The following is a 12655-nucleotide window of genomic DNA, read 5'->3' on the forward strand; positions in this document are numbered from 1 at the left end:
AAGTCTGTGGAACAGGAAATAAAGGTGGCAGTGTCTAATCTGATTCCAAAGGTTGAGTTGTTGTCCAGTGCCCAACAGGCATGTGCATCCCTTTAGTAACCAGGTGATTTAACAATGCAATAAAAATAGGATTATTTTCTTTCAATTTATGAGTATCGTTTTTTCAAATGACTGCTAAAAAGTTGTTAGGACATAAAGACATTACATTGTTTGGAACTAACTACTTAATAAATGGAACCATTATGTATTTCTTTTGGCCTAAGGGCACCATGAAAAAAATCACTGGGGTACTAAGGGCTCCATAAACTGAGATGGTTTGGAAACCTCTGGTCCAGTCAATAATGCTTTGCAGCTCTCAGGGACCTCATTTGTACCTGATCTTGGTTTGGATGTTGGGGCTGCTTCAGTTCAGTGGCTTTTCTACCTTTTGGTGCTCAAGGTGCCAGTACACAAGGTCTTTGTGATATAGCATCTAGCCCAGGCCTGTCTCAGCCTTGCTGGGCGTCCCTCCTCTCTGTCCTCCATGCTCTGCTCACATTGACCTCCTTTCAGTTCCTCACACACAGCAAGCCCGTTCCCATGATGGAGACGTCTTGCTGGCACGTCTTGCTGCCTCTTATCCTGGTTTACTCTCAGGTCCCATCTTAAATTCCACCTCATCAGAAAGGCCTCCCCTGACCTTTTTTTTTTGGCCACACTGTGCAGCATGTGCGATCCTAGTTCCCTAATACGGGACTGAACCCGTGCCCCCAAGATTTGAAGCACGGAGTCTTAAACACTGGACCACAAGCCTCCCCTGACCTATTACAGTGAGGTCTCCCTGTTATCCTGTCTCACCCACAGTTCATTTCCCTCATATGATTTTATCCTCTGCATATACATGTTTACCTCTGTGGGGACACAGTCTGTCTGCTCACAGCTGTGTCCACTGAACTTAGCACAGTGACTTAGCACGTAACTGTCATTCAAGAAATCGCTGTGGACATAAAAAGGTGTAGTGGTGACGGCGGGGAAAATGGCGGAAGAGTAAGAGGCGGAGTTCACCTTCCTCCCCACAGATACATCAGAAATACATCTACACGTGGAACAACTCCTACAGAACACCTACTGAACGCTGGCAGAAGACTTCAGACCTCCCAAAAGGCAAGAAACTCCCCACATACCTGGGTAGGGCAAAAGAAAAAAGAATAAACAGAGACAAAAGAATAGGGACGGGACCTGCACCAGTGGGAGGGAGCTGTGAAGGAGGAAAGCTTTCCACACACTAGGAAGCCCCTTCGCGGGCAGAGACTGCGGGAGGCAGAGGGGGGAGCTTCGGCGCCGCGGAAGAGAGCACAGCAACAGGGGTGCAGAGGGCAAAGCGGAGATATTCCCACACAGAGGATCGGTGCCGACCAGCACTCACCGGTCCGAGAGGCTTGTCTGCTCACCCGCCAGGGCGGGCGGGGCTGGGAGCCGAGGCTCGGGCTTCGGTCGGAGTGCAGGGAGAGGACTGGGGCTGGCGGCGTGAACACAGCCTGCAGGGGGTTTGTGCACCACGGCTAGCCAGGAGGGAGTCCGGGGAAAAGTCTGGACCTGCTGAAGAGCCAAGAGACTTTTTCTTCCCTCTTTGTTTCCTGGTGCGCGAGGAGAGGGGACTAAGAGCGCTGCTTAAAGGAGCTCCAGAGACGGGCACGAGCCGCGGCTAACAACGCGGACCCCAGAGACGGGCATGAGACACTAAGGCTGCTGCTGCTGCCACCAAGAAGCCTGTGTGCGAGCACAGGTCACTCTCCACACCTCCCTTCCGGGGAGCCTGTGCAGCCCGCCACTGCGAGGGCCCCGTGATCCAGGGACAACTTCCCCGGGAGAACGCACAGCGCGCCTCAGGCTGATGCAACGTCACGCCGGCCTCTGCCGCCGCAGGCTCGCCCCGCACTCCGTGCCCCTCCCTCCCCTCAGCCTGAGTGAGCCAGAGCCCCCAAAGCAGCGGCTCCTTTAACCCCGTCCTGTCTGAAGAACAGATGCGCTCTGGCGAAGAACAGACGCCCTCCGGCGACCTACACGCAGAGGCAGGGCCAAATCCAAAACTGAGCCCCGGGAGCTCTGCAAACAAAGAGAAGGGGAAATCTCTCCCAGCAGCCTCAGGAGCAGCGGATTAAATCTCCACAATCAACTTGATGTACCCTGAATCTGTGGAATACCTGAATAGACAACAAATCATTCCAAATTGAGGAGGTGGACTTTAAGTGCAAGATTTATTATTTTTTCCCCTTTTCCTCTTTTTGTGAGTGTGTATGTGTATGCTTCTGTGTGAGATTTTGTCTGTATAGCTTTGCTTTCACCGTTTATCCTAGGGTTCTATCTGTCCTTTTTTTTTTTTTTAACTTTTTAAAAAAATTTTTTTCTTAATAATTATTTTAATAACTTTATTTTTTCTTACTTTATTTTATTTTATCCTCTTTCTTTATTTCTACTTTTTCTCCCTTTTATTCTGAGCTGTGTGGATGAACGGCTCATGGTGCTGCAGCCAGGAGTCAGTGCTGTGCCTCTGAGGTGCGAGAGCCAACTTCAGGACACTGGTCCACAAGAGACCTCCCAGCTCCACGTAATATCAAATGGCGAAAATCTCCCAGGGATCTCCATCTCAACACCAACACCCAGCTTCACTCAACGACCAGCAAGCTACAGTGCTGGACAACCTATGCCAAACAACTACCAAGACAGGAACGCAACCCCACCCATTAGCAGAGAGGCTGCCTAAAATCATAGTAAGTCCACAGACACCCCAAAACACACCACCAGACGTGGACATGCCCACCAGAAAGACAAGATCCAGCCTCATCCACCAGAACACAGGCACTAGTCCCCTCCACGAGTAAGCCTACACAACCCACTGAACCAACTTTAGCCACTGGGGACAGACACCAAAAACAACGGGAACTACGAACCTGCAGCCTGCAAAAAGGAGACCCCAAACACAGTAAGATAAGCAAAATGAGAAGACAGAAAAACACACAGCAGATGAAGGAGCAAGATAAAAACCCACCAGACCTCACAAATGAAGAGGAAAAAGGCAGTCTACCTGAAAAAGAACTCAGAATAATGATAGTAAAGATGATCCAAAATCTTGGAAACAGAATAAAGAAAATGCAAGAAACATTTAACAAGGACCTAGAAGAACTAAAGATGAAACAAGCAATGATGAACAACAAAATAAATGAAATTAAACATACTCTAAAGGGGATCAATAGCAGAATAACTGAGGCAGAAGAACAGACAAGTGACCTGGAAGATAAAATAGTGGAAATAACTACTGCAGAGCAGAATAAAGAAAAAAGAATGAAAAGAACTGAGGACAGTCTCAGAGGCCTCTGGGACAACATTAAATGCACCAACATTCGAATCACAGGGGTTCCAGAAGAAGAAGAGAAAAAGAAAGGGACTGAGAAAATATTTGAAGAGATTATAGTTGAAAACTTCCCTAATATGGGAAAGGAAATAGTTAATCAAGTCCAGGGAGCACAGAGAGTCCCATACAGGATAAATCCAAGGAGAAAAATGCCAAGACACATATTAATCAAACTGTCAAAAATTAAATACAAAGAAAGCATATTAAAAGCAGCAAGGGAAAAACAACAAATAACACACAAGGGAATCCCCATAAGGTTAACAGCTGATCTTTCAGCAAAAACTCTGCAAGCCAGAAGGGAGTGGCAGGACATATTTAAAGTGATGAAGGAGAAAAATCTACAACCAAGATTACTCTACCCAGCAAGGATCTCATTCAGATTTGATGGAGAAATTAAAACCTTTACAGACAAGCAAAAGCTGAGAGAGTTCAGCACCACCAAACCAGCTTTACAACAAATGCTAAAGGACCTTCTCTAGGCAAGAAACACAAAAGAAGGAAAACACCTACAATAACAAACCCAAAACAATTAAGAAAATGGGAATAGGAACATACATACCGATAATTACCTTAAATGTAAATGGATTAAATGCTCCCACCAAAAGACACAGACAGGCTGAATGGATAAAAAAAACAAGACCCATATATATGCTGTCTACAAGAGACCCACTTCAGACCTAGAGACACATACAGACTCAAAGTTAAGGGATGGAAAAAGATATTCCATGCAAATGGAAACGAAAAGAAAGCTGGAGTAGCAATTCTCATATCAGACAAAATAGACTTTAAAATAAAGACTATTAGAAGAGACAAAGAAGGACACTACATAATGATCAAGGGATCGATCCAAGAAGAAGATATAACAATTGTAAATATTTATGCACCCAACATAGGAGCACCTCAATACATAAGGCAAATACTAACAGCCATAAAAGGGGAGATCGACAGTAACACATTCATAGTAGGGGACATTAACACCCCACTTTCACCAATGGACAGATCATCCAAAATGAAGATAAATAAGGAAACACAAGCTTTAAATGATACATTAAACAAGATGGACTTAATTGATATTTATAGGACACTCCATCCAAAAACAGCAGAATACACATTTTTCTCAAGTGCTCATGGAACATTCTCCAGCACAGATCATATCTTGGGTCACAAACCAAGCATGGGTAAATTTAAGAAAATTGAAATTGTATCAAGTATCTTTTCCGACCACAACGCTATGAGACTAGATATCAATTACAGGAAAAGATCTGTAAAAAATACAAACACATGGAGGATAAATAATACACTACTTAATAACGAAGGGATCGCTGAAGAAATCAAAGAGGAAATCAAAAAATACCTAGAAACAAATGACAATGGAGACACGATGACCCACAACCTATGGGATGCAGCAAAAGCAGTTCTAAGAGGGAAGTTTATAGCAATACAATCCTACTTAAAGAAACAGGAAACATCTCGAATTAACAACCTAAACTTGCACCTAAAGCAATTAGAGAAAGAAGAAGAAAAAAACCCCAAAGTTAGCAGAAGGAAAGAAATCATAAAAATCAGATCAGAAATAAATGAAAAAGAAATGAAAGAAACGATAGCAAAGATCAATAAAACTAAAAGGTGGTTCTTTGAGAAGATAAACAAAATTGATAAACCATTAGCCAGACTCATCAAGAAAAAAAAGGGAGAAGACTCAAATCAATAGAATTAGAAATGAAAAAGGAGAAGTAACAACTGACACTGCAGAAATACAAGAGATCATGAGAGATTACTACAAGCAACTCTATGCCAATAAAATGGACAACCTGGAAGAAATGGACAAATTCTTAGAAATGCACAACATTCCAAGACTGAATCAGGAAGAAATAGAAAATATGAACATACCAATCAGAAGCACTGAAATTGAAACTGTGATTAAAAATCTTCCAACAAACAAAAGCCCAGGACCAGATGGCTTCACAGGTGAATTCTATCAAACATTTAGAGAAGAGCTAACACCTATCCTTCTCAAACTCTTTCAAAATATAGCAGAGGGAGGAACACTCCCAAACTCATTGTACAAGGCCACCATCACCTTGATACCAAAACCAGACAAGGATGTCACAAAGAAAGAAAACTACAGGCCAATATCACTGTTGAACATAGATGCAAAAATCCTCAACAAAATACTAGCAAACAGAATCCAACAGCACATTAAAAGGATCATACACCAAGATCAAGTGGGCTTTATTCCAGGAATGCAAGGATTCTTCAATATACGCAAATCAATCAATATGATAAACCATATTAACAATTGAAGGAGAAAACCATATGATCATCTCAATAGATGCAGAGAACGCTTTCGACAAAATTCAACACCCATTTATGATAAAAACACTGCAGAAAGTAGGCACAGAGGGAACTTTCCTCAACATAATAAAGGCCATATATGACAAACCCACAGCCAACATCATCCTCAATGGTGAAAAACTGAAACCATTTCCACTAAGATCAGGAACAAGACAAGGTTGCCCACTCTCACCACTCTTATTCAACATAGTTTTGGAAGTTTTAGCCACAGCAATCAGAGAAGAAAAGGAAATAAAAGGAATCCAAATAGGAAAAGAAGAAGTAAAGCTGTCACTGTTTGCAGATGACATGATACTATACATAGAGAATCCTAAAGATGCTACCAGAAAACTACTAGAGCTAATCAATGAATCTGGTAAAGTAGCAGGATACAAAATTAATGCACAGAAATCTCTGGCATTCCTATACACTAATGATGAAAAATCTGAAAGTGAAATCAAGAAAACACTCCCATTTACCATTGCAACAAAAAGAATAAAATATCTAGGAATAAACCTACCTAAGGAGACAAAAGACCTGTATGCAGAAAATTATAAGACACTGATGAAAGAAATTAAAGATGATACGAATAGATGGAGAGATATACCATGTTCTTGGATAGGAAGAATCAACATTGTGAAAATGACTCTACTACCCAAAGCAATCTACAGATTCAGTGCAATCCGTATCAAACTACCACTGGCATTTTTCACAGAACTAGAACAAAAAATTTCACAATTTGTATGGAAACACAAAAGACCCCGAATAGCCAAAGCAATCTTGAGAACGAAAAACAGAGCTGGAGGAATCAGGCTCCCTGACTTCAGACTATACTACAAAGCTACAGTAATCAAGACAGTATGGTACTGGCACAAAAACAGAAAGATAGATCAATGGAACAGGATAGAAAGCCCAGAGATAAACCAACGCACATATGGTCACCTTATCTTCGATAAAGGAGGCAGGAATGTACAGTGGAGAAAGGACAGCCTCTTCAATAAGTGGTGCTGGGAAAACTGGATAGGTACATGTAAAAGTATGAGATTAGAACACTCCCTAACACTGCACACAAAAATAAGCTCAAAATGGATTAAAGACCTAAATGTAAGGCCAGAAGCTATCAAACTCTTAGAGGAAAACATAGGCAGAACACTCTATGACATAAATCACAGCAAGATCCTTTTTGACCCACCTCCTAGAGAAATGGAAATAAAAACAAAAATAAATAAATGGGACCTAATGAAACTTAAAAGCTTTTGCACAGCAAAGGAAACCATAAACAAAACCAAAAGACAACCCTCAGAATGGGAGAAAATATTTGCAAATGAAGTAACTGACAAAGGATTAATCTCCAAAATTTACAAGCAGCTCATGCAGCTCAATAACGAAAAAACAAACAATCCAATCCAAAAATGGGCAGAAGACCTAAATAGACATTTCTCCAAAGAAGATATACAGAGTGCCAACAAACACATGAAAGAATGTTCAACATCATTAATCATTAGAGAAATGCAAATCAAAACTACAATGAGATATCATCTCACACCAGTCAGAATGGCCATCATCAAAAAATCTAGAAACAATAAATGCTGGAGAGGGTGTGGAGAAAAGGGAACACTCCTGCACTGCTGGTGGGAATGTGAATTGGTTCAGCCACTATGGAGAACAGTATAGAGGTTCCTTAAAAAGCTAAAAATAGAACTACCATATGACCCAGCAATCCCACTACTGGGCATATACCCTGAGAAAACCATAATTCAAAAAGAGTCATGTACCACAATGTTCATTGCAGCTCTATTTACAATAGCCCGGAGATGGAAACAACCTAAGTGCCCATCATCGGATGAATGGATAAAGAAGATGTGGCACATATATACAATGGAATATTACTCAGCCATAAAAAGAAACGAAATTGAGCTATTTGTAATGAGGTGGACAGACCTAGAGTCTGTCATACAGAGTGAAGTAAGTCAGAAAGAGAAAGACAGATACCGTATGCTAACACATATATATGGAATTTAAGGGGAAAAAAATGTCATGAAGAACCTAGGGGTAAGACAGGAATAAAGACACAGACCTACTAGAGAATGGACTTGAGGATATGGGGAGGGGGAAGGGTGAGGTGTGACAAAGCGAGAGAGAGGCATGGACATATATACACTACCAAACGTAAGGTAGATAGCTAGTGGGAAGCAGCCACATAGCACAGGGATATCAGCTCGGTGCTTTGTGACCTCCTGGAGGGGTGGGATAGGGAGGGTGGGAGGGAGGGAGACGCAAGAGGGAAGAGATATGGGAACATATGTATATGTATAACTGATTCACTTTGTTATAAAGCAGAAACTAACACACCATTGTAAAGCAATTATACCCCAATAAAGATGTTAAAAAAGAAAAAAGAGTTACCATCTATTGATCCACCTTGTACGCAAAACATAATTCGATCCTGATAGCTCCTCTGAGGTAGGTACTATGAGCATTGCCATCTTCCTCAGATGAGGACACAGAGGCTTAGAGAGTTGAAGGAATTTGCCCAAGATCATCCAGCTAGTAGAACAGAGCTGAGGCCAAAACACAAGACTGTTCAACTCCAGGGTCTGTTTGCTGTGCTGCTTCTTGCTATACTTGAGGATGCTGTTTTTCCTTTTTGCTAAATTTCTCTGGCCTCTCAATGCCTACAGAGTGGTGTTTCATCACCACTGGTGCTTACACCACAAACATGATAATGCCTTACGCATAAATTCATTTGGTTACTAATCACCCACTCAGTGCCTTGCCACATTTTTGTCTTGGCATCATATAACTTTCATGCCTTATCAAGTCTACCCAACATGAGTATAACCTGTTGGTGGCAGTGCCCAAGTCTTACAATTCTATCTCCCAAGGCCTAAAAGAACATGTTTCACCTGGTGAAAAAAACATAAATAAAATTAAGTTTCTGTCTATTTGTTTGTTACATATTCAAGTACAATGACTAAGAGACTATCCCCAAATGTGAAGGGTAAGTTTAGCACAGCCTCACTTGGCTGTGGTATAAGCAATTTCACACTGGGGAGTCCAGGAGCCACCTCAAGAAAGTAAACACATTTAATAACCTTTGTACTATTTGATTTTTTTAAACCAGAAGCATGAGTTATTTTTTTAAAGCACCATCAAAAATAAAGATAGATAAATAGAATTTTTAAACCCAAACATTGGCGAGAAAATGACAGGGCAAGAGACTAGGGTCAATAGTTATCTTCCTGAGCAGACTTCCAGAGCAAGATATAATAACAGTCTAGAAGAATATAAATTCCTATGAATAGAGAAATGAATGTAGCCTCAAATGGGAATTTCAAATCAACAGTCACAATGGAAGATGCACCAAATCACAGGCCCTGATTTTTAGTCATGTTACTTCTTGGTTAGAGGAGTCTGTGTACACCAGGATGAGTAGCAACAGGAATATGCTTTATTAAATGGTGGTTTAACAATTCATCCTACAAATGCAGGGGTGACCAGCTGATATGCAATAATTGTCTTTTGGTTTGAGTTGATGTAGAAAGGGACCATCAGACAGTAGATGGTAGGGCTTTGCCCCAGATGCCTGCCCTCTCCACCTTTGTCCCATTTTGCCTTGTTCTACCTGTCTCTGATAACTGCAAGACCAGACCAACTGTCTCCACACCTTTCTAGCATAAGTATTTAAACACCTCAGCAATTCTACAGCCCAGGACACACCCACTTCCTTCCAGTTGTCCACACAACCATTCCTTTCACTGGGATTAACATAAAATTGCACTTAGAGAGGAAGAGAAAAAGATTTCCATATTCAAATTGAAAAATCAATTTCAGAGTGGAATATTTGACTTACTTTGCAGTCAGTCCAGTAGAGCAGGTCAAAGATGCCCACTTGGATGATGAACTTCAGAAGTGACTACATCTGACACCTGCTGCCTTCAAAGCACAGGCCAGGGAGAGAAGGATGACACTATAGAAACGTAATCAGAGTCATTGCTGAAGGGGAGGTGGCTGGTGAAGACATCTTAGTCTCTGTAAAAAGGAAGCTGACTTTAGGGATCTTTTACAAAGCACTAAAACAAAAAATAGGCATTTGAAGGACACTTGAAATAATTGAATGAGATTACTTCAGGCAGTCTTCTGCCTCTAGGAAGCATCATACCTAGGACAGATGCCACTCCATCACTACCCATAAAGCATAGCACTTCACAGTGACTTGGCAAATTTCATCCCAGGAGAAGGTTATAATCCAGGAGCACATTCAATTATATTTGACATACGGATCATGTTCTAACCCAGGTCTGTCTGGCTGTAGAAGTCAAATTCCTAACCACTAAACATTCTGCCTTTTTTGTATATTTCATTCATCTCTTTTTTCAATGACATTTTTCCAACTAGAAAAGTAATACAAGTTCATTGTGGACATATTGGCATATTTAGGAAATCACAAAGAAGAAGACAAAAATCACATACAGTTGTTACCACTCAGATATATAAATATACGGTTAAATTTTTGTCTATAAAATCTTCCAGTCTGTTTTCTGCAAGAACACACATTTCTGAGATGGCAGGTGGGAATTACTGCCAATGCCTTTAAACTCCAAGTGTCCCTTCAAAAGCAGCTGACCATTTGGGGGAAGAAGACTTGGTCCTCATGAGCCACAAAATGGCCATATTTCTTCACTTCATTGGCAGAACTAACCAGTCGGGCTCACCTATGAGACACATTTGACTCTTGCTGCACTGCCATTTCCACCTCACTGGAGTATCCACTCCTGTGGGATCTGGATCCTTTAACAGCTCAGGGGCAAACCTGACTTGGCTAACACTTTCATTGTACGCCCATCCTCTTTCTCAATGATTGACTCAAGGGGACCAAGCAGACAAGGAGAAGGCCATGGGAGCTTCTGGGACAAATTCTTTGCTCCTAAGAGAGACACCAGAAAAGACAGTCTTTTATTATCCCAGATGCTGTCCTGTGTGGATTAATGCCTGGAATTGAAGAGCCATTTTAGGAGCCTGAGTGAAGCTGGCTGGGGAACAAAGCCTGAAGCGATAAATATTCTAGATGACCTGTAGGAAGACATAGGAGGCCGCTGGACACAAAACAGACTGTCACAAGGAAAGAGCAATTTGCGGAAGAATATGTACAGTATGATCCCATTTAGATAAGGAAGGGAGGGAGGGAGGGAGGGAGGAAGAGGAAAGAAAGGCATAGAAAAGAAACAAGAGTAGACTGGAGTAATATACACCAAAGTGTTGGCACTGGTGACCTCTGGGAGCCACGTGAATCAGGGCCTCAACTTTTTATTCTATCTTTATTTGTATGGTTTGAAGTTTTTACAATAGCATGCATACATGTATTGCTTGTGTAATTTTCTAAAAATATTTCAATTGTAAAGAGTATATGTGGCTTCCCCTTTATCTGAAACTTTAGAAGTTCGGAGCATTCTTCTAGGAAAAAAAAAGGTTTGTGGTCAAAAACTTCTTCAAGTTATTTTCAGTTTCTAGGGGGATCCTCTCTATCTTACAGCTCAGCACTCCTGCTGTTTGTCAGCAGAGCTTCCTTTCCCACAGGAAAAGCCACAGGGAGATCATGAGCTTTGGTTCAGTTTGCCTGGGGTCAGTGTCTGAATGGTGAAGTGGGACAGGGTGATAAACCTCTTCTGTGAAATCAGGACATGGGCATTTGGCTAACATCACCAGAGTGCTGGCTGGCCTTGTAGGGTATCCAGAGATGAGTAATGCATGGGATGTATCTCCAGGCACTACAGCACGAGGGTTGTGTAACATGTCTCAAAGTGTGGACCACAGTCCCCATGTCAGAATCACCTGCAAACTTGTTAAAATGCAAATTCCTGTGCCCCACTCCAGATCTACTGAGTCACCATCTCTGAGGGTGGGTCCCCCAAACCTGAATTTTTTTCTTATCTGTAGATAAAGTATGAGAACTACTTTCCTCAGAGGGTGAAGTGGCCTCATCAGAATAGGTAGTCAGTCCTCTGGGGCAGAGGTGGCACAAGTAGTTTCTTCTTTCTCATCCTGGCTACCTGGATGCTCAGAGCCAAAGTAATGGCCCAACTGTAGTCATGTGGTTTCACGGCATGAGGACGATTAGGAGCCCTAATCCTGGTTCCTCACATGAATTCCCTGACTTCTTTCGTTCCTCTTGCCATCTTCGATGTCCCCTAGTGAGTTACCTGGGACAAGCAGGGTAAATGAATAAATGAGTAAGAGCAGTGCTTTATTAATCACTCAGCCGGATGCTGTGCTAAGTGCATTGCATCGTACCTCATTTAATCTTCACAACAAACCTAAGACCAGGTCCTATTATTAATCACACTTTACAGATGTTGGAACTGAGGCATAGAGAAGTTAGGTAATTTTTAGAGCAGGTGCTGGAATCCAGGTCTCTAATTCCAAAGCCTATGTTCTTAAACACCTACTACTTGCCTACTTGGCATTGGTGAACAATGGTGGTCCCACACTCTTCATATAAGACTCACCCTGGGGCTGCAATCTCAGTGGAAAAGCGGGGGCCAAGGCTAACCCTGAAGTTTTTTTTGCATAACTAGCATGCTATTTTTACTTAGATTTTATGTTTCAGATCAATTTTTTAAAATTTTGAAGATGCTTTTATGAGCACATTTTTTTAATGTTTTGTCTTATTTTACATATGTATATATTTACGGAGAGTCACAAAAGGGCCCATCTGTAGTGGTGCTACCATTGTAAATGAATTAGTGGAACTATTTCATGTCAAATTCATTTAAAATTTTCTGTTCAGTAACCGTTGATGATTTGCAGGGGGAAATGAAACCATTTTTACGGAAAGAACCCCCCCAACTTGGTACATATTTTAATACATATTTAATAGTCTGTGTATCATATAACAACAACAGCAACAACAAAAAGTCAAACTGTGAAAAG

General features: G+C 41.6%; 1 long non-coding RNA gene across 3 annotated transcripts in view; it reads right to left on the reverse strand.

Moving 5' to 3' along the window:
* LOC116751766 overlaps positions 1–12655 on the reverse strand; it is a 98675-nt gene that overhangs the window by 44868 nt on the left and 41152 nt on the right. For all 3 annotated transcript variants that reach the window (XR_004349329.1, XR_004349328.1, XR_004349327.1), the window contains exon 8: positions 9579–9757. This is a non-coding gene — a long non-coding RNA (uncharacterized LOC116751766). The remainder of the gene's footprint in view (positions 1–9578; positions 9758–12655) is intronic.

This window comes from Phocoena sinus, chromosome 3 (assembly GCF_008692025.1).
Source record: "Phocoena sinus isolate mPhoSin1 chromosome 3, mPhoSin1.pri, whole genome shotgun sequence".
Lineage (NCBI taxonomy): Eukaryota > Metazoa > Chordata > Mammalia > Artiodactyla > Phocoenidae > Phocoena > Phocoena sinus.